The following is a 20886-nucleotide window of genomic DNA, read 5'->3' on the forward strand; positions in this document are numbered from 1 at the left end:
AGCTTCATTTTAAAGCCCTTTTACAAGTGGCATAAATTTATAGAGGCAATGGGGGGAAAGCATCCATGGAGAGCATTAAGGAGGAAGAAACACTAAGTACTCTGACTGCATGTTAATAGAAACAGGGGAGCATATTACAGAAAATATAACTGGTATTTGCTGATCAAAACAGATTAGAACTGGAAATAATTTGCTCTAAATGATCTTCAGCAGTTTCGTTTGTGTTTGATGGTGAGTGTTCTCCAAATATTTCCTGGCAGTTCAAATATTTGGTGAATATTCATCAATTATTTTATATTCAACATCAGCATTTGATATCCCATAATGATAATATAACAGTCAGGATTTGACAGTTTTGACAGATGAATTTAGAAAATTTTAAATTAACTTCATTCATTTGACAGATCAAAACAATAATATTATGAATTTTAACATTAATTTTCTACTCTGAATCTGGATGCTGACATCCAAGGTCAAATGTTTAAATCAAAATCAAATTGTGAGTGATCTTCAATTTAGATTAATAGGTTGCTTATACATTTCACATTACTTCAAGAAGTAGAGTTCAAATGAAGCCAAAGTCAAAATAAGTACATATTTTCCCAAATTAAAACAAAATGATGGCTTCACAAGCTTACTATTACTTGTAAATATATCCAAGTCAATGTGCATGGTTTTGCTGTATCTTTGATGCATTCCTCCTCTTTGAAGTCTCTATCCTCATGTTTCATTTCTCTTCTTCTACAATCCTGTGTGATTTCCACAGTGAAAAACTTTTTTTCCAGGTAGTTACACTAGTGCAGGCCTGCTCAACTTCAGCCCCCCAGCTGTTTTTGGACTACAACTCCCATAATCCCCAGCCACAGTGGCCAATAGCCAGGGATTATGGGAGTTGTAGGCCAACATCTGCAAGAGGGCCGAAGTTGAACAGCCCTGCACTAGTTGGACTGAAATAGGGATGTGCAGAACGTTATGTGCTCAGAACATTCCGTGCTTGGGACGTTCCATGCTCGCATGGGCTGTTTTGAGTGTTCCAAGATAGGAACAGAATGCCCTTCAAATGGAAGTTCCACACCCTTCTGACATTTCAAGTCAGAATGTTCCAACTGCCATTTTGGATTCCCATATTGTACTCTTCTGGCTGCCATGCATGCACAGAGGCCAGAAGAGCACCATTTTGGAATTCAAGATGTTGCTCGGAACATTCAGAGTGGGAATGGAGTCATTCCATCAAAACAACTGGCTCAATTGGTTGTTCCGAGTCGGAACGTTCCAGGGATTTAGCATTCCATTCATATTACAAAAGCCTAAATCACATCTAAGTCCTAGACAAGTACAGCTTGCTTGTTGAACACTTGGACATCCACCCCTCAAATATTCCACCTTTTCTATGTTAGAGAATGGGGTCTGACTAATGCCACATCTGGATTTTAATTTGGGGGGAACCGTATAAAATTGAAGATGATTCATTATATACTTAAAATGTTAATTAACCCATGATGGGTTTCCTTATCTTAAAACTCTCCTCTGTCCACTTAATACAACTCCTCTACCACCAACCTCTAGTTATCCTTAATATTGAATCACCCTTGAGTCTCACCCCTCCTGCATTAATAAGGCATGGATATGGTTTCAGCCACTGGTGAAATATAGGACTATTGTTCTATATGAAAGCAAAATAACCTTCATTCACTAAATTCAGTTTTTTCATAAGGTGTTAAAAGAATGGAGGGAAAAGGGAAAAATAATATCCTGAAGAAGTTGAAGTGATTGGTTAAATGGCAGGTCTTAGTTCTATTCCCTCTTGAACAAAGGATCCCTTTCTTCCCAGGAGCCATGCAACTCAAGCCCCAGAATTAAGTGGCTTTGTTTTCTCTTTCTCCCAAAGAAGAAAGTTCTTTCTCCTTCTTCTTCTTCTTCAGTGGTTGGTTTTCAGTGGGTGGTTGATTGTTGAGCTTCCATGGCAGTTTTCAGTTGCTGAAGCCTAGGCCGGAACCTGGGCCTTCCTGACGGCTTCTAGAATAGAAGCAATATGACCTGCTCCCCCTCAGCCTTCTTCAGAGATCAGCTCCAGTGTGTCTGGCCTCACGCTCTCCTCCCTGAACCACCTTCTTTCCTTAGCTCCTCTCAGATTCACCTCTGAGCTCCCTCAGACACTCTCCTGATCTCAAAAGATCATCTCCTCTCCTTGAAATCTAGCCAATCATAGTCCAGTTATTAGTCTTGAAACTGACTGGACAGTACCTTCCCCTGTGAAGCTTTTCTATTGGTCCATTCAGGATGTCATCTAAACCCTTAAGTTTTTCATGGAGCTACATAGCTACCTAATGGTTCAGCGGGGAAGTGACATGCCTAGGGAGCAAGAGATTGCTGGTTTGAATCCACAGCAGTTGATGACATAGGCCAGGTTCCAGGTTCCAACCTCTGGTGGCAGGTGGTGGGGGGTGGGGGCAAATGGAGCTGCAGTTTATGGATTCTGGGGATGGCTGGTGCTCATGATGCTCATCCAAAGAAGCAGCTTGCCGATTGTTCTGCAGAATCTTCTAGACACTGGAAGTTGGTGATGTCATCAATGATTTCAGGCTCCTCCCTGCAGCCTTTCCAATAATCTGAAGAGTCTTCAACAGTTATACAGGTTAGACAGTGACATTCAGACAATGTGGCCACCCACCAGCCTCGTGCTGGCGGAGGCGCTTTGCATCACCCCATGCTGAGCAGGCATGGGGTGGAAGTGATTGGTCTAGTCCTCTGGAGGTGGGGCTTGGAAGCCATTGCTGCTGGCCTGCCCACCAGGGAGCCTCAGTCTTTGATCAACTGGATCTGAAGGAAACTATTTTGCTCTCCTCCAAACCAGTTGGTGGAGGCTTGGTGACAGCAGCAGAGTGGAGGTGTGGAAGTGCCGTGGCCTTGTCGGTGTCTGCCCCTTTAGGGTGCTCCTTTGTCCTGTAGGGTCTGGTGGAAGACTAGAGGCCAGGAGGCAGCAGCTCATTTGGCACCTTCAGGGTTTCAGCAGTAGCAGTAGTTCGGCCACGTGGCCAGGCAAACATCTGGAGAAGGTTTCTCCAGTTGGCTTTATTTTACATAAGGAATCATGAGGGAGTTGGGTGCAGGGAGAGTTTGGGCAGGGGGGCTTTGGGTACGCCCCCCAAACATACCATGCAGGGTTGGGCTGTAGGGCTTACTTGGGGACCCTGCCCCTTCCCTCCCAACCTGCTGCGGTTCCCAGTTAGGAGTTGACCATCTGTCTGGGGATGTGCTTTGCTTTTCTATTAGCTGGTGAGCATGAAGCATCCCTGCTTTCTAAGCTGGATCTGCCCTGGTTGATTTTTGAAGGGGCTACTGGTTGGTTTTTGGAGAGGCTGTTGACTCCCTCTGGCTAAGCAGGGTCTTCCCTGGTTGGTTTTTGGAGGAGCTGTTGAATCACTTTTATGCCAGGGAGTACACTGGTTTGATTTTGGATGGGCTTTTGATGTACTCTTGCTAAGCAGGGCTTCCAAAGGGCATGGCCAGCATGGGGTGCATGAGCACCTCCCCTTATGGGTCTTGCTCTCAGGTTTGGCATGATGATGCATCACTGAAGGTGCAGGAGGCCAGGAGTGGGGTTTATGGAGCTTATACTATGTGGGTTGCCCCCTCTCCCTAGCATGCACCATATAGTTCAATAATGTTGCTCCTGGGTGACTGCTTGTTGCCATCCACCAAGGAGAAGATCTGGAGGGGGGAGTATGTAGAAATAGTTAGCATCCTCTTCCAGGAGCCAGAGCTGAAGCCAAAATAGGGTGAGCAGAACAAGGAACTGGAGGTCATGAAGTGCAAGCATGTGGAGCATACCTGGAATAACTGGCTCACAGGGTACAATATTTATATGGGGGTTGTTCTGCAGATACAACCCTCAAGGAGCTCAGCCTTGGTTAAATGGTTAAGTGCCTGGACCTTATTCAATGAGCCTTGAATATTTCTATTCTGCCCCAAACTTGCATCTCTGGGGGGTTTACAATTAAAATAATTTCAACATTAAATCAATTAACAATTAAAATTGTTTAAAAGATTAAAAACATTTAAAACCCAATATTAAAATTATTTAAAACTATATATCTAATTAGATTAGAGTAGCCACTAGATGAGTTGGCAGCAGCCACAGGTGAACCTCTCTAGATGATCTTAGCAGGCAGTGGTGCTTGTGGCAATGAAGACGTTCTCTTAAATAGTCAGGGCCTAAGCTTTTTAGGGCTTTATAGGTAATGACCAGCACCTTGTATTTTGCCTAGAAACATATTGGTAGCCAATGCAATTCCTTCAAGACAGGAGTAATATGGTCTCTCCTAGATGATCCAGAAACCAACCTGGCTGCCGCGTTCTGAACCACCTTCAGTTTCTGGACTACGTACAAAGGCAGCCCCACATAGAGCTCATGGCAGTAATCCAGCCTAGAGGTTAGCAGGAGGTTACCAGGAGACCTCACTGTTTTGAGGTTATTCATCTCAAGAAGCAGATGCAGCTGGCATTTCAGCCAAAGCTGATAAAAAGCACTTTTGGCCACTGCTTCAACCTGGGACAACAGGGAGAGGTTTGGATCCAGAAGCACCCCCAGACTGCGCATCTGTTCTTTCCGGGGGAGTGTGTCCCCCTCCCAAAGCTTAAAAACTATAAATTAAAAGCCTGAATAAACAGGTATGCTTTTAGGTCTTTCTTAAAAACATTCAGAGAAGGGGAAACTCTAAGCAGGACTTGCCCAGCTGCACCTGATGCTTGGAGGCCAATTATGCTGGGCTTGTTGGAGTCCATCTTGGATGTTCTCCCTAAGTTGTGTTTTTCACCTTGGGAAGTTGCTGTTTTAAAGGTTTCCATTTTGGTTGCCTTTTTTGGTGTGTCTTTGGTGTGTTTTTGGTGCCTTTGGAGGTCTGGCCGCACAGCTGGCACATGGGCAGATCCTCCTTCTTGCAATTTGTTGATCTGTGTTTCATGGAAGGGGGCATTAAGATTTTCCTGTGTGGGTCCCAGACTGAGCAGCGCGGCAAGGGCCAGGATTTACTGCTGCACTTGGCTGCTGACTCAGCATTGTGTCCAGTGCTCTTTTGGAGTATGTGGCATTGCACCCAGATCTTCCTGTTCATTCTGCTTGTTTGTGTCTGCCTCTTCATTCATGCTGCTAGACTCCCATTGATGCAATTTCAGTTATGGACAGTGCTATGCAAGGCACTATTGGTGTGTGGGGAATCCCCTCTTCATTTTGGCCTCCGTTCTTTTCAGATTGGCGGCATCCGCTGCTAATCACTTGGGATTCTAGGATTCCAAAGTATAGAGTATTGGGTGTTGGTGTTCTGCCCTATTTAAGCATTATGTGCATTTCCTGTTGTTCATCTTGCATGTGTTGTTTCAGCAGGTGCTGGTCAAGTGGCGGCTCCTTGGCATACTCCTATCTGTGATCACTCTATCATTTTCGGGGCCTACAGATGGGCCAGTACCTCAGACTGGGGCACCCAATTGGGTCTGTGTGAGCATTTGTCCATTTCCTGGTTGGGTAGGATGGCATGCTTTGGGGACAGCTTTTACCTAGAGTTAGGCAGCTTTTGGCAGTCAGAGCTCACTCCGAAGCCCACGTTGTTGTTGGTTCATTTGGGGGGAAATGACCTGGCTCAAAGAACCAGTGTTTCTTTGATTTAACGGCTCAGCATGATTTTGTGTTGAGTTCAGAATCTGAAAGGGGTTGAAAGGGCCAGGGGGAAAGTCAACAAGGATATGGGCAGGTTGTTGGCTTGGGGAGGGGGAACATGTTTAATTGTCACCCTCAGCTCAACATTTCCTGCCCTGAGTTTTTTCAGCCTGATGGAGTCAACTTCTCTGCCTTGGGTTGTGACTACTACTTGTTGGACCTGAAGCATGGACTTTTGGGATCAGGAGCAGGGGCAAGGCCAAGCAAGGCTAGTCTTTCCCTGTAGCAGAAGCAGTGCGGGCTTTGCATAGTGTTAGGGTGGGGTTTCTTCAATGGTAAGCATCCTTGTTTTTTCTTGTGCAGTGCCTGTGGGTGCACGGCAAATTACATGTTGTATTGATACACTTATTATTTGCTTATTGTTCTATTTGAACAGTTGCCTTTCCACTTTGTTCCTCTTTTTTGATGTTTTTTGTATATCAAATATTACTGAAGTAGTTAAATGCAAAATATTCTGTGATTAACTGTTGAATATACCTGGAAGGTGTTTATGTTGTGTGACACTGCGGAATAAGACCTTCTGCATTGAATTGCAACTATTCTGAGCTACAACTATCTGGTGCAAAGGTTTTTATATTCCAGAGATTTCATTACAGAAACCTTTAGAATAGAAACACCTTTGCGCCAGACATTAGCTGTATGTTTTGCTTTCTAATGCTTTCTAATGTTACACCTTGAAATGTTTTCTACTTTACATCAGGCAATCTTGAGTTGCCTGAGAACATGGGATTATCAGACTATAAAGGCTTTATAAATTTAACAGACTGCATTGTATTTATGTAATACTGTATTATGTGTATCATGGATAACCTGTTATACTGCACAGTTGCCCCAAGCAAAGACTGCAATTGCCCTCATATTGACACACATGCCACCTTTGCCATTGACCCAGCTGAGGGACCCAACTCTCATGCACACATCTCTTGGAATGGGATGCACTTGTGTATAGAGGGACGCTGCACACATACCAAAGTTTCTGTACATGTACACCATCTCTCAGGCAGAACAACTGTCTAGACACCCCTTGCAGAAAGATGACTTCCCTTTTGCTGTGGAATAAGCAAGTTTGCACACATATTTCTAGTATGAAAAGAATAACCTGAGAGCAACTCTTATGCATAATTTTGTGTATGTGCCACTTAAATTAGAATATGGGGTTCAAGGGCTGAAAGCATTTTCTGGGCCACGTTTATTATGTATGTATGTATGTATGTATGTACGTATGTATGTATGTATGTATTACATTTATAAACTGCCCCATCCAGAGGCTCTGGGAGGTATACAACAGCTTTTTAAAAAGACATAGAACCCACAATTCAAACACAATGCTAAAAACAATATAAAAACAATTCAAAAATGATTAAAACCATTTAAAACCAATTAAAATACTTTTTAAAAAACACACTTTACAAGTCTTGGAAGGCCAGGCCAGGCCAAATAGTTTTTTTAGGGCTCTCTTAAAGGCCGACCGCGATCCTAAACTGTGGTGTAGATAATGTTTTAGCAGAAACAGGTGGAAATATGACTATTCTATCTAAAAATAGTAAGTATACATATTTTCTCTAGTATTGTTTTCTATTTTTACAATTGTGGGTTTTTGTTTTTGAAGTAAACAATTCAAAAATGATATTTCTAATAGGAAAGTAATAGTAATATAGACAGAACTAGAACCAGCCAGCCAAGTAAAGAAACCCTTTACTAATTTACAATGTATCCAGTTCTCCCAGATAACAGATATAAAATGTAACCATTTACCAACACCATCTTGTGAAACAGTCACAGGATAATTCATCACATAAAACTTTTTAACATTGTGTTAAATTTTAAATTATTTTAGTGTTTTAACATTTTAGTTTTGTTTTACTTTTTTATTTATGTATTTTTCTATTTCTATACTGCTTTGCATTAAAATATTATCAAAATGGTTATTTTATTGCCCAGACGTGAAAGTTTTGGGCGGTATATAAATATGTCAAATAAATAACCTGAAATGTATTTCTAAAGCATAGTTAACATTGACCTAGATTTATTAGTACCCATTTGGTATTACTCTTCATATTTTTTTTTTCATTAAGCATTTTTTCAGGAAAATAGTTGCACCAATAATTTTATGCCGCTTCGGGGGGTTTTTTGAAAGGGGGGCAGCCAGATGCAAAGAAATACAAGTCTTTTCTATGTTAAATGGAAGCATAGAAGAGATAACGTACCGCTTTTCTCACCATGGTAGGATGAGCTGCCAAAGCTTTCTTCCTGTAGATAACTATTAAGGAATGCAGCCCTCAGGTACATATTTTCTGGAGTTACCATTGGCTACAGAGGGAAGGGGAGATAGATGAAAACTGCCTCTTCCCTGTAGTGCATGCTATTCATTCGCTGCACTGCACTTCATCAATCTGGATGTCAGCACTGCATATAAAACCTAGAGTATTTCCAGGAAATCCCTGAAGTGAAATATGTTTTTAAAATATATACAGAACCATGACAGAAAAACACAAAAGTCATTACTGATTCATAGTTGAGCAGCTGAAAAAAGAAACAGGCAAAAATAAGAGCAAAGCACTTCAGGCAAGGAATAGTACAAACTAGAAAGCTGATTCAGCCACAGTTGGCGATGTGCACGGAACTGCTCTCACCAGTTTGGTTCAAATTCGGATTCCCCTTTACCAGTATAGATCCTAACCAGCTCAGTTTGAACTGGGCCTGGTTCAGTTTGAACTCAGACCAGCAGAGGCTGGTCTGTTTCAATCCCGAACCCATCGAGCCCAGCCAGCTTGATGTCGAGCCCATCTCAAACCGAGCCAATTCACACACCCCTAGAGGGAAGGAACTACAACCCATTCTGTTCAATTTTTTTTGAAGTATCATAACTATTTCACACAATTATCTCCTGCACTGCAAAACTAAACATTTCCTACTGCCAATTATGCATGTTTAGAAGAATTCTTGGCTTCTAGGTGGCCAGTCCTAAGGTTCTCTGTGAGTTAGTGAACCTGTGGTCTGGATTGTACCATTTCAGACTGTAGTGGGGGATGGTGGTTCACATGACTAATTTTTTCTCCACATAGCAGGGGCAGAGGGAGACCAGTGACGGCCTGTGTTCAGCCCACTGACACGGCCCCCTAGCATCACCCCCTGCATCAGATGTAAGTGTCAGATGCAAAGTACGTAATTAAGCCATGCCCCTACGTCTCAGGTGCAGGAAGCGTAGCTTAGCTCACAAACAGAGCTGTGTGGCCTCATTTGCGAGCTAAGTCCAGCCAGCACTGTGTTCGCAGTGAGGCCGGAGCAGCACTCTCTGCCTTTTAAAGGCAGGGAGAGTTGCTCCCGGCCACACTGTGAACGCGGCGCTGGTCAGATTTTGCTTGTAAATGGGGATGCACGTCCCCATTTGCAAGCAAAATAACATCCCTGCATCTGACATCAGATACAGGGGTGTGGCTGGGGCACGAGTCGCGGCCCCTGAAGCATGGTGGCCCGGGTTCTTTGAACCTGTTCACACAATGGTGGCTCTGCCCGTGCCACATAGATAACATGATGGGGACAAAGCTTGACTAGAACCCTTCTCCCTGACATCTAGTTTGTTTTCTGTATGTAGGGGGATTTATTTGTTTGCTTTGTTTGTTTAATACATACATAGGAGCATGTGAATCTGTTGGATTTTCTTACCTTTGAGCCAAAAGAGAGTACAGGTGAGTGGTGGAAAATTCCAGCAAGACCTCTCCTCTCTGCTGGTGTTCTCCTAGGCTAGGGAAAGATAAAGCTGGTGTGTATTGTAACTGTAAACTCACATTGATGTGCATGTGTTGACTGGGATGCGGATTGCATGTGTTGTCCCCACCGCTGCTTGTTTATCAGAAAGTGAGATGGGCCTTACATCCTACCTATTTATAACTGCACACATCAAAAACTGGCAACTGATTGCTAGTGCAGCCTCTGCATGTGCACAGTTACACATGCCTGGAGTCCATTCTCAGCTTGATTTCCAGAAGCTGGAAGCAAGACTAATGGGCACCTGGAGGTTTGAGGTGATTCTGCTCTCCTTCAAAACATTCAGCCAACATGTGGATAAATTCCCATTATGGGGATGTTATGGGAAATACTAAGGACCATGAGATCATTGTTAAGAACTTTTTCTTTCTTCTGGAATTAGGTCTGAGCTGATTTGTCTTTGTGGCTTGTGTGCTGCGATGATCTTGTCTGTTGCTGCTGCCATATTGTGCTTTTCATTGCCTATGTTTTATTATTGTATTATGAATTTTAATTGAAGTCCATTACTGATGGAAAAGGAGTCTAAACATACTTATATAAATCAACTTAGCTACAGTGTATACATATTATCAAACATGGATACCATCACTAATTTTAACATGTGGAAAGTGCTTTGGGATCCTACATAAAAGCATCCTTAGAAACATACATTATTAATTAATCTGGAGCTTTATTTCCTTATCACTGAGTTTCATGAAAGTTTCACTTTATTAGCTCAGGATGCAAGATAGATGTATTCCCCCACTGCTGGGCACTTTCTTTAATCTTTAAGGCACCAATGGACTTGGATTAATCCTTCTGTAAAGAAACATGAAGGAAGCCCACTCTCCATGTGTTGTTTACAAGTTTGTTGTTGGAAATGAATTCAATTGCCAATCCTTAAGAGTGCGAAGGACCCACTTCCTTTTATTTCCCTCTTGATAAAACAACCTTGTTTTTCACATACCCTTTATCACAGCTGTCAATCATTCCTCACAGTCTGAGAACAAATATACCATAGCAACAGAGCTAATTTCCCAGAATGCAATAGGACAATGATCCGCAGCATGACATTGGGGTAATTCTGCATGTATGAGTGCTTGCCTGATTTACACCAGCTAAGATGGCTGTTCCATTTTTTAAAATCACTGTCTTATTTATACACAGACACACACACACACAGCGGCATTCACAAATCTTCAAAGCACTTGAAAGATTACATTACAATACTGGACTGAAAGAGCACTGATGGTTATTCACAACCTCAGAATCCCTTTAAGCCTCTGACTTTTGTCTGTCAGTAACAGGAAATCCAGAACCTTAGTGTTGAATAGGGGCCTTGCTGTGTGCAGAAAGACCTTTAGTGAGCCGTTTAAGTGGTTTTAATTTGTCTTGGAGACACACTGCATTCACTCACTGAGGCATCTTAAATCGCAGATTATCTTAATAAACTACCTTATGATTGCAGTCTTAGAATCAAAGTTCTAAATTTCACTTGTAAATACAGCCCCAGGGAATAGGTCACAAAATAGGTAAGGTGATGTCTATAATAACACCTTATTTACTTGTACCTCACCATTAACATAATTTGTCTCTCCTTTTGAACAGCAACACCACGTGGCAGTTTGAGGGAGGCATCACTAGATTTTAATCAGAGGGATTTTTCCAGGTAGAATATGAATAATTGCCTATTCAAATGAGGATAATCAGATGTTTATTTATCTTGTGCTGAAAATTATGCTCATTTTTGACAGGGTTTTGCAGGTGTAGAAGGCTTGAATCACACACTAGCATTAAAACAAACTCTGTAACCTTTAAAACTTGCATTACAGTTTGAATGAATACTAACATGAATGAACAAATAAGACTTAAATATCTCTTGTAAGACCAGTTTCCTTAAACAGGCCAGCTAGGTTTAGTTTTTTCTTTGGGTGAAGTTGTAATTTCTGACACAGGGTTACTTTAAACAACAATCTGACAATTGCTAGACCTGTTGAATGCATCCCTGTTTGTTTTGGTGTAAGTCAAGGTGCTGGTTGTTACCTTAAATCCCTAATGATTGAGGCCACAGCTCTCTGGACTGCCTCCTCCAGTGTGGACCCACCTGATTGTTCATTTCTTCAGGGAATGTTATGTAGCGAAAGTGATGTTCTGCATACTGATGCCTGGTGAGCCTTGTTTGGTGCCTGCCAAAAATATGTTCCTCAGGGTCATATAGTCCTTAGGGACATCTTTTCAGCTGGCACACTGGACTGAAAATAACACACACACACACCCCAGGACCAGCTCACTTGTAGTCTGAGGGTCAGCCAGTGTACACACTAAACACTAGCTGAAACCAAATATTTCATTCTGCAGACATTAAATGTTTCCATGTTTTTGTTATTCACTCTCATGTGACTACAACTGTCATTATATTAGGTGTCTTGTATGTAAAGAATATGTCAAGTGGAACAGTCTGCTTTGTGCAGTGCTGGGCTCTCCTTTGCTGCAAGTTTTCAAGCAGAAGCTAGACTTCCATCTGTCATGGATGCTCCAACAGATTCCTGCAATGAACAGAGGGTTGGTCTAAAAGAACTCTAATGTCCCATTTAGTTCTAAAATTCTATTATTCTGATATCCAAACCATACTTCTTTCCTTCCCCCCTCCCCCACTGGAATAAAATCCTCCTCCTCCTCCTCCTCCTCCTCCTCCTCTTCTTCTTTGTGGTAAACAGATATGAATTACCACAGCAAGCAATATTTCTGTTACTTTGGTGATTCATATGAGTACCCTCCAATGAAACCTAATATATTTCATATTTCTTGGCAGAAATTAGGTGCATTCTACAATGTAAATGGAGGCTAAAGGGGAGCTGTGATGCATGCTTCATCCCTGAAGAGAGCATCTAAATCATTTTCTTGTCAGCAGTTTGCTTCTTTGCAAAGGTGCCATTTGGGTCTCTGCTTCATTGCATCATGCTACAAAGGCACTGCTGAAAGCAAGTGTTAAGATGATTGCAACAGCTGAACTACTGCCTGTCTCCATTAGAGGGTGGTCCCTCCTCGTCATGGCTGAATTCCATTAACAGTGTGAGAAGGCCTGCATTGCAGTCACTAGTGCTGCATTTGACATAGGAATCAAACAAGGGTTTTAGCCTTCATTCTCATTGTTGCTGTCTAGCAATGAAAAGGTACCACACAGAAATCACAGGTACATATATGCAACTGATATTTAAAAACAAAATGGAAAGGTACATATATGGAGGCAGCACAGCAGCAATACTACATGAAGTATGTTATGCTAGAGAAAGAATTACATTTCATACTAGAGCAGCAATATTTGGCAAGAAAGGTAGGATGAATGGCTTTTAAAATAAATAATAAAGTAGATCCTCCTACTTTATTATTTATGTGGGTGTACAAGAACTCTTGCATGAAGACAATTAGAGCTGATCCAAACAGATTCCTATTTTCTCTGTTCCTTTTGGAGGTGGCAAATATGGAGATGCCCCATTAGGCAACCTTGAGGTGAGAACATAAAATTCTATGAACGTTTCAGAAAGAGGATTTTGCTGCTGGCTGGTAGCATTGGCAGCTACCCTTGTTTTATATATGTATAAAAATAAACTGTTGTTGTTGGGCAGCACTGTGGTAGCGGAGGTGCTGTAGCTTTTCTCACTAAACAGCTTCAACCAATCTCAATCCCTGCCCCCCCGCCCCCGACCGCAATACCCTGGATATGCAGTTAGCTCATGACATAGCATCATTCTGAGGCAGCTTCAGAGGAAAAAAATGTTGTCCTTCAGCCTATGACTATTGGTATTGGACCTAACGGGGATGGAATCACACAAATGACACCAGAAAATGAACAAATGGAGTCCATAGCACCACAGTTCTGTAAAGCTATTACCTGTACATTTTGTCTAATTCAACCAACCTGGGAGAAAAAGAGTTTGTGTAAACAGGGTTGATATTGTCTGAATTGGATGGGACTCCATTTCACAAGTAGCTCCCACGTGGTACAATCCACTACCATGCCATTCATCAGGCTATTGTTTCATATATTGGATGCATTCGCACTTAACGAAGAACCGGAGTTGCAAGGGCCAGAGGTAGAGGTTTCTTTATCATGACATCTGAATGTGTTTAACTCTGGTCCCGTTCCTTCTGTGGCCCAAGGTTTTGCTCCAGAGACTCCAATTTGAACCCTCGGTTTGTAGTTCACTGCTCAAAACCAAGGGACCTCCATTGAATGCAGCACTGGAGGCTTCATTCCCCTAGACCTGAATTGAAGAAGGAAGATCCTCCCTTTCTACTTGCATGGTTTTTTGTGTGGTCTGTCCTTCAAGCAAGAAGGCAGCCCACACAGCCAGTTCCCCCTCCTCTCTGCAGTCTCGCTGGCTGCAGAGAGGGAGCTCTCCATTTTGTCAGAATGTGGACAGAAGAGCGGGGAGTGGGGCTCACAGGACCCAAGGTTCTGTGTTATGTGCAATGCAGCCATTGTGTCATGCTTAGTATCAAGCAACCAATTCATTCAAGGCAAGAGCATGAAGAAAATGGAATATTTCATTCTATAGATATTCTCTGCTGTCTAATGCATGTGCAAATCTACTATGTTTCACGTAAAGCAGCTCTCTCCTCTCATTTTGCTGCTCTTAACACTGAGGCTGTGAGTGCTTGCAGAAATTATTCCATTTCCCAATATTTTGGGCAATGTGGCTAACCTATATGGAAAAAAGGGATTCTCACAATCTCTCATTCATACACACACACACACACACACACACACACACACACACACACACAGGTTCATATATAGCTTTAAGTATAAAATACTATGTCCATCTACAAGCCTATATTTGTGGAACAAATATATAGTGTTCAGTTATCTTCTGTGGTTAGAGCACATTTTCAGCAGTTAAGCAATTACTTCAGGATCATTACTTGCTGCTCAGATTTCAAAGGAGCACAGAATTTGGGCCTGCTGTTCATCAGATTAGTCTGCTCTTTTGCCAAACATGCACAGACTTTTTCTCAAAAAATACAACAGAACTGTCATAATCTTTGCAAAATACACAAGTGCCCAATGCCCTGTATAGCACAATCCCTACGGCCCCGTATGCAAAGCAGTCTCCTTATTAAACAGAGGGTCCTATTTGAATCCAGGCCTGATTAGAATAAGAGGCAAGAGCTGCTGTCATCAGGCATTGAAAGCCTCACACAGCTGTTGTGTGCAAGAAGCTTAATGTGCCTTCATTTCCCATGCAAGCCTTATTTCACAATCCACACCATGTTCCCACTCTCTCACAAGTTACATTAAAAACTACCAGGAGAGCTTTTTCATGCTGGAGTGTGTGTTACTCATCATATGGATGGTGTGAACTTCACAGATGAGAAATGTGAGGGCCTAAAATAAATACTACATGAACCCTGAGATGTGTGATGGGCCCTCGGGAGTTCAGCAAATGAAATGCCTATCAATCTCTGACACAGCAGACGCTCTCGACAATTGGCAGCTTCATGCTTCATTATGCATGGATCAGATATATAGGTATGGCCTCAGGCTAACTCCCTGGTATACAGGAGAGTTGCATGCTGGGAAATGGCAAATGCTCTTTGGCCATGAATTAGAACTATGAAGGGAAGATGTGAGGTGTGTTTGTGTGTGAGTGTGTCCACACACACACACACGTGCAAAGGTTTGAAGTACTTATCTTTGAATCTTATAATTAGCTTTATAAAGTGTATTACACCTCTCTTGTATGACTTATTTGGCAGTGTTTCTTACAAACCAAAATGACCATTTGATTTAAACATAAGCCTCAAGACCATAAATAATTGTTTTAATATCCTTTATACAGACATACATGTATGAATACCCAAAACGGACTTAAAAAAAAAAATCCTGCATGCAGGAATGTTTGATGTTTATATTGAAGTGTCAGCAATCAGAGCTTGCTGAAATTTTTGTGAGGTCTGTTAAATATCTTTAAAAACTAATGTGCTTCCATAATGAATAAAAATGATTTGGGAGACCCATCTTCAATCAGAAGAGAATTACACATCACCTTCCATGTGAGGAAGAAGCACAAGAGTCTATAACATATAGCTCCAACAGCTCCAATTAAACCAGAAACTGATAACAGTAAAACAAAACAAAACAAAACAAAACAAACCCTGATGCTTTCGGAATAGAATGGACATGGGTGGCAGTACTTGATGAGAATCTGTGGTTCAGGCAAGAAAGACGTAGTGGTTGGCCTTCAGGGGGAATTCCTTTTTGGATTTCAAATATAGTTAATTGAAGTTTTAGATATTACGTACATGGTCCAGTCAAAATTAAGTCATTTTAAGCATTGCTGTGGTTTGTTGTTTGCTTTTTAAAATAAAATTATATACTTCCTTTCTACCATGGTTGGCATTCAGGGGATTCAACAAAAATATATGGAATGTATTTAAATTCTACCATGAAAATCAATGGGACTTTAAAACACTTAACACTGGCTGGATCATGCCCCATGTTACTTTTCTGTTCCCTTAGAATGGAAAGTAGAAAATTGTCTGAAGTGAGGATCAAAATAAATTAATGCAATCCTACAAAGCTGAGGCATTTAAGAAGTTAAGCCTTCAATGGGCAGTTTTTAAAGCAAGAAAGTAAAAGGGAAAACACCACTAATGTCTCTCTCAGTGCTCTTCCCCGTGTGTTCAGACAAGTTGTGGTTAGGAATGTAAAACCTGAATTTAAAGAAAGTGCATCTGGTAGAGATTAAAAAGGATAAAGGAGGGAAGAATCAGTTTGATGTATACTTCAAAATGCTGTTCATAATGTAGGTTGTTCTGTTACTTGAAAAGAGAGCATTGCGGTCCTTTTATGTCTTGTTTTTAATCCTACACTTTTAAAGTGACTTTTATTTGCTGCTATGGTGTAGAATTGCCTCCACCTCTGGCTTTAAATCCAGCTTGAGTATTCCGACTTTTGAGTGGCTTCCTTTGAATAATCTTCTGAAGTCGTTTTTTATCTTCTGTTTCACCCACCAATAGTTTGTGAAGAATATATAATCTCCCTCCACTGAACCTTATGGCCCAGACATCTCAAATATATACATGGTATTTCAGCTAATATTGTCTCATACAGCTAGAAAGGTTTTTATATATATATATATATATATATATAAGAGGTCTGATGGCAACCAAATTTTAGAACAAAAGTCAAATATATGCTATTTTAAAAATCTGAAAATGACTTTCTCTGTGCTTCTCCCCTTCACTACACTTTCACATTAATACCTGAACTTTTGAGCCAAGGCAAGCAATTTGGAAAATCCCAGTTCCCATCACCCAGTTCTACATCCTTTCAGTAATCTCAGATTCTGAGGGAAATCAGTTATGAGGTTTGGCCCTAAGTAAGTTCTCTTTCCTTTCAAGTCCAAAGCAGATGAGCAACAGAAACATATAAGGGATGAATAAATCCATCTTCTGGACCCCTTTCAGAGTGGTTCATATATGATCTGTTTGATGTAGCAGAAATGTGTCACTGCTGAGCTAAGCAAAATATTCTGCTCTCAGTCTTGGTTCAAGTCTCAGAAGCAGAAGCTCGACCTCCCTCAGTTATCAGTGCTATCCTTTCAGTTTAATCAATGAGTATCCTTATTGTTTCACATACAAAACAAAGTTTAATTTAAGCCGTGCCTCACAGGCCTCAAATGCAGGATGTATTCTTAATGCCAGGTTAGCTCTGAGATATGTAAAGTATTATTACAGAGTATCTCTACTCATATGAAGACTGCAAATTCATCTCCATGGAATAAGTCTTGAACATCATTAAGAACATACTAGATGAGATATTCCTGTTTTTAGTGCAATTATCTACATATAGAGCTGCAAGAGCATAACCCAGAAATTGTATGTTTCTTTACTGGCTCTGTAGGTTTTTTTTTAAAAAAGGATGCAGTATGGGCCAACAACAACAACAAAAATAGTTATATAACACTTTTCAACAAAAGTTTCCAAAGCGGTTTACATAGAGAAATAACAAACAAATAAATAAGATGGATCCCTGTCCCCAAAGGACTCACAATCTAAAAAGAAACATAAGATCAACACCAGCAACAGTCACTGGAGGTACTGTGTTGTTGGGGGTGGATAGGGCCAACATCCTAACTAATGAAGTACTGGTGCTCTGTGAGATCTACTGGTGCTGCAGAAATGTTCCGGAGTAACACAGCACCAACGCTTTAGGGGGCAATGAGTTTTTATTACTTCCCTTTCCCCCAATATTCTTGAAAAATATGTCAAAAATATGTCCCTGAAGATTTTATGACCCTCAGGGACATATTGCTGGGTGACACAGAGAGTGCAAATTTCTAGATGTGCAAAATGACTGTGCCTTAGAACAGTTAGTCGTGGAACCAACCAGAGAGATGGCAACTTTGGATTTAATCCTGTGTGGATCTTTGCATCCCTTATTGTGTCCTTGCATTTCTTTTGCCAGAGTTTATATTCCTTCCTGTTCTCTTCATTTGGTCAGGACTTCCATTTTCTGCAGGAAGTCTTCTTCCCTTTTATAGCTTCCCTGACTTTATTTGTTAGCCATGCTAGCATCTTTCTGCACTGGGTGGTACCTTTCCTCCTTCTTGATATACATTCCAACTGTGCTTCTAGTACTGTGGTTTTAAATAGATTCCATGCTTTCTGGAGTGATTTGACCTTCCTGACTTTCCCTTTCAACTTCTGTCTTACCAGGACCTGGTGCAAGATTTCAGAGTTGCAGAACTATTGGGTAGCAGTGACCATAGTGTGACCCAATTCAGCTTATATGCAAGTGGAGAATTGTCAAGGTAGTCCAACACAGATGAAGAAGGCTGGCGGGGGGAGAGGGAACCCACATGGACACACACACACCACCGTGGCTTCACCAAGCCCCCCAAAGGAGCTACAGGTACTTCATTAACTTAATTTTTTAAAAAAAGTTGCGGACCTGCCGGACCAGACCCGGCAGTCCGGTTCCGGTCTGCCGGACCGGTCTGCACATCCCTACATACAGCTTTGGTCACCGTATCTTAAGAAAGACATAGTAGAACTGGAAAAGGTACAGAAGAGGGCAACCAAAATGATCACTGGCCTGGAGCACCTTCCTTATGAGGCCAGGCTACAGCATCTGGGGCTCTTTACCTTGGAAAAGAGGTGACTAAGGGGAGACATGATCAAAGTGTATCAGATTGTGCATGGAGTGGAGAGGGTAGACAGAGAGAAATTTTTCTCCTTCTCTCACAGCACTAGAACCAGGGGTCACTCTATGAAACTTAAGGTTGGGAAATTTAGGCCCGTCCAGTGGAAGTACTTTTTCACACAATGCATAATTAATCTATGGAATTCCTTGCCATGGGATGTGGTGATGGCCACCAGCTTGGATGGCTTTAAAAGGGGTTTAGACAGATTCATGGAGGACAGGTCTATCAATGGCTATTAGTATGATGGCTGTGGGCCACCTCCAGCCTCAGAGGCATGATGCCTTTCAATAACAGTTGCAGGGGAGCAACAGCAGGAGAAAGGGCATGCACATACATACCTATTGCCTGTGGTCTCCACTGTGTGAGCTCATCCTGTGTGAAACAGGACGCTGGACTAGATGGGCCTTGTGCCTGATCCAGCAGGGCTGTTCTTATGTTCTTATAACACAGAAAGTTTCTTAGGGAAGGGAAGGTCATTAAAATGCATCCCTCACTGCACATGTGCTGCTGCTGAGCTAGTCAGTCCTATAGGCAGCATCAACATATCTCTCAGAACAGTGCTTTGTTTGTTAGGATGTTGACCATGGCTTATTTGTCCTGTTTCTCCCCAGGCTGCATTACTCTTCCTTCCATCCTGCTTTCTATAGGATGAAACAATTGCCTTGTTTACTCCCGCAAGCAGTGGGGAAGCTGACAAGATGGAGAGGAGCTGGGTGACAGAAACAGCAGTTATATCTTCTTTCACAGCTACACAGATGTTAAAGAAACAGACACAATCCAGTTTGTAAACTGGCAAACAGATCTACATACCCATTTATACTCACATAGATCCATGAAAGTTCCAGATGAGACAGCATATCCTCAGTTTTCATCAAGCCAAGAAGGCACTCACATGACATGGGAATAAATATCGTCCCCGGGAGCCCACTGGACCAACAACCCACGTCTCTGCTGATCGTCAAATCTTTGGCAACCCCTGCCTTAAATAAAGCCCTACATTTAGGACCCCCCCATCCAGGTTGCTCCTTCTCCCTTGGCCAGGCAAGTGGATTGGCCACCCAATCTCTGACCTCCCAAGGGGCCTTTCCCTCTAACTCCACCCTCCTGGCTAGCACTTCTATTCAGGACTGTGACTGTGGGGCAGACGTCATCCTTATTCCGTCACCACCTCTCTGCTGCCTCTTGGGCTGCGGCAGCCCACCCCCCACCCCCCAGCAGCCATTACCCACCTCTCCAAGCCTTTCCTATCTTCTGGGAGGGAATTGCTGGGGTTGTCCTGGCAACCGGAGCCTCCTGCCTCTCTCGGCACATCACTGTTTGACCGGGTAAACAACCCTGTTTCATGGAGGAGGGTGGGGAAGCCCAACAGCAGGTTTATCTTATGAGAGTTTTCCCTGTGTAGTTCAGTCCAATTTTTTATTTGGACTGAATTTATTCATTTTATTTATTTATTTATATTAATAATATTAATTTATTTTCATAATCTTTCACTGTTCAGTCCTGGAAAGCCTAGTGTTAGCAACAAAATATAGAGGGGTTTGTTCGTTGCTTTGGTTTTGGTTTTTTTAAGCACCTTGGAAGAAACATCTCCAGTCTGGATAACCAGCACTGGGATTCTAAATGTCATCACACAGGTATATAAAATAAGTTAAATAAGCAAATTAAAATCTTAATCTATTCAACAATTATAAAGAATTAAGAAAATGAGCTAAAACTATGCTTTTCGTTTGGTTGGTGTGCTCATTTGGTATGCCCATAAGGATTACAACAGACCTCTCTGTGAGACAATTTCCATGGTGGGAGGAGTTGCCCACACTCTAGTTAGATATCTTGTTATTTATTGCACTGTTGCAGATCCTTGCTAATAGTTGTTAAAGTGTGACCCTAGTTTAATTCCATCATGTGTGTCCTGTCTTTATTGGGGTATGGGGCAACATGTGACTTTCACCAAACAATGGCAGGAATGATCCACAATGTGTTTAGCTTTTGATAGAGCAGTGGAATGTCACTATTTATTTGGGAGGAAAACTCCCTATTCACTTTCTGCTTTCAGTACATGTAATACAATCTCTCATTCCCAGTATTTTACAGATTTCAGAGTCAATCATATAAGCCCTATGGACACGAAAGCAGATCCCCATCACTCTTTATGGCTCCTTAAATCCACAGCCCATACCCAGCTTGTTTTGTGATGATGCTGATCACAGGTCTACA

At 41.9% G+C, this 20886-nt stretch overlaps 1 long non-coding RNA gene across 1 annotated transcript; it reads left to right on the forward strand.

Annotated features, from left to right (window-relative positions):
- Window positions 1-2427: 2427 nt before the first annotated feature.
- LOC128339720 (uncharacterized) lies at window positions 2428-20570 on the forward strand. Its single transcript, XR_008313185.1, has 3 exons — window positions 2428-2635; window positions 18185-18380; window positions 19284-20570. It is a non-coding gene; the product is annotated as an uncharacterized LOC128339720 (long non-coding RNA).
- The last annotated feature ends 316 nt before the right edge of the window (window positions 20571-20886 follow it).

Source organism: Hemicordylus capensis, chromosome 1, assembly GCF_027244095.1.
Source record: "Hemicordylus capensis ecotype Gifberg chromosome 1, rHemCap1.1.pri, whole genome shotgun sequence".
Classification (NCBI taxonomy): Eukaryota; Metazoa; Chordata; class Lepidosauria; order Squamata; family Cordylidae; genus Hemicordylus; species Hemicordylus capensis.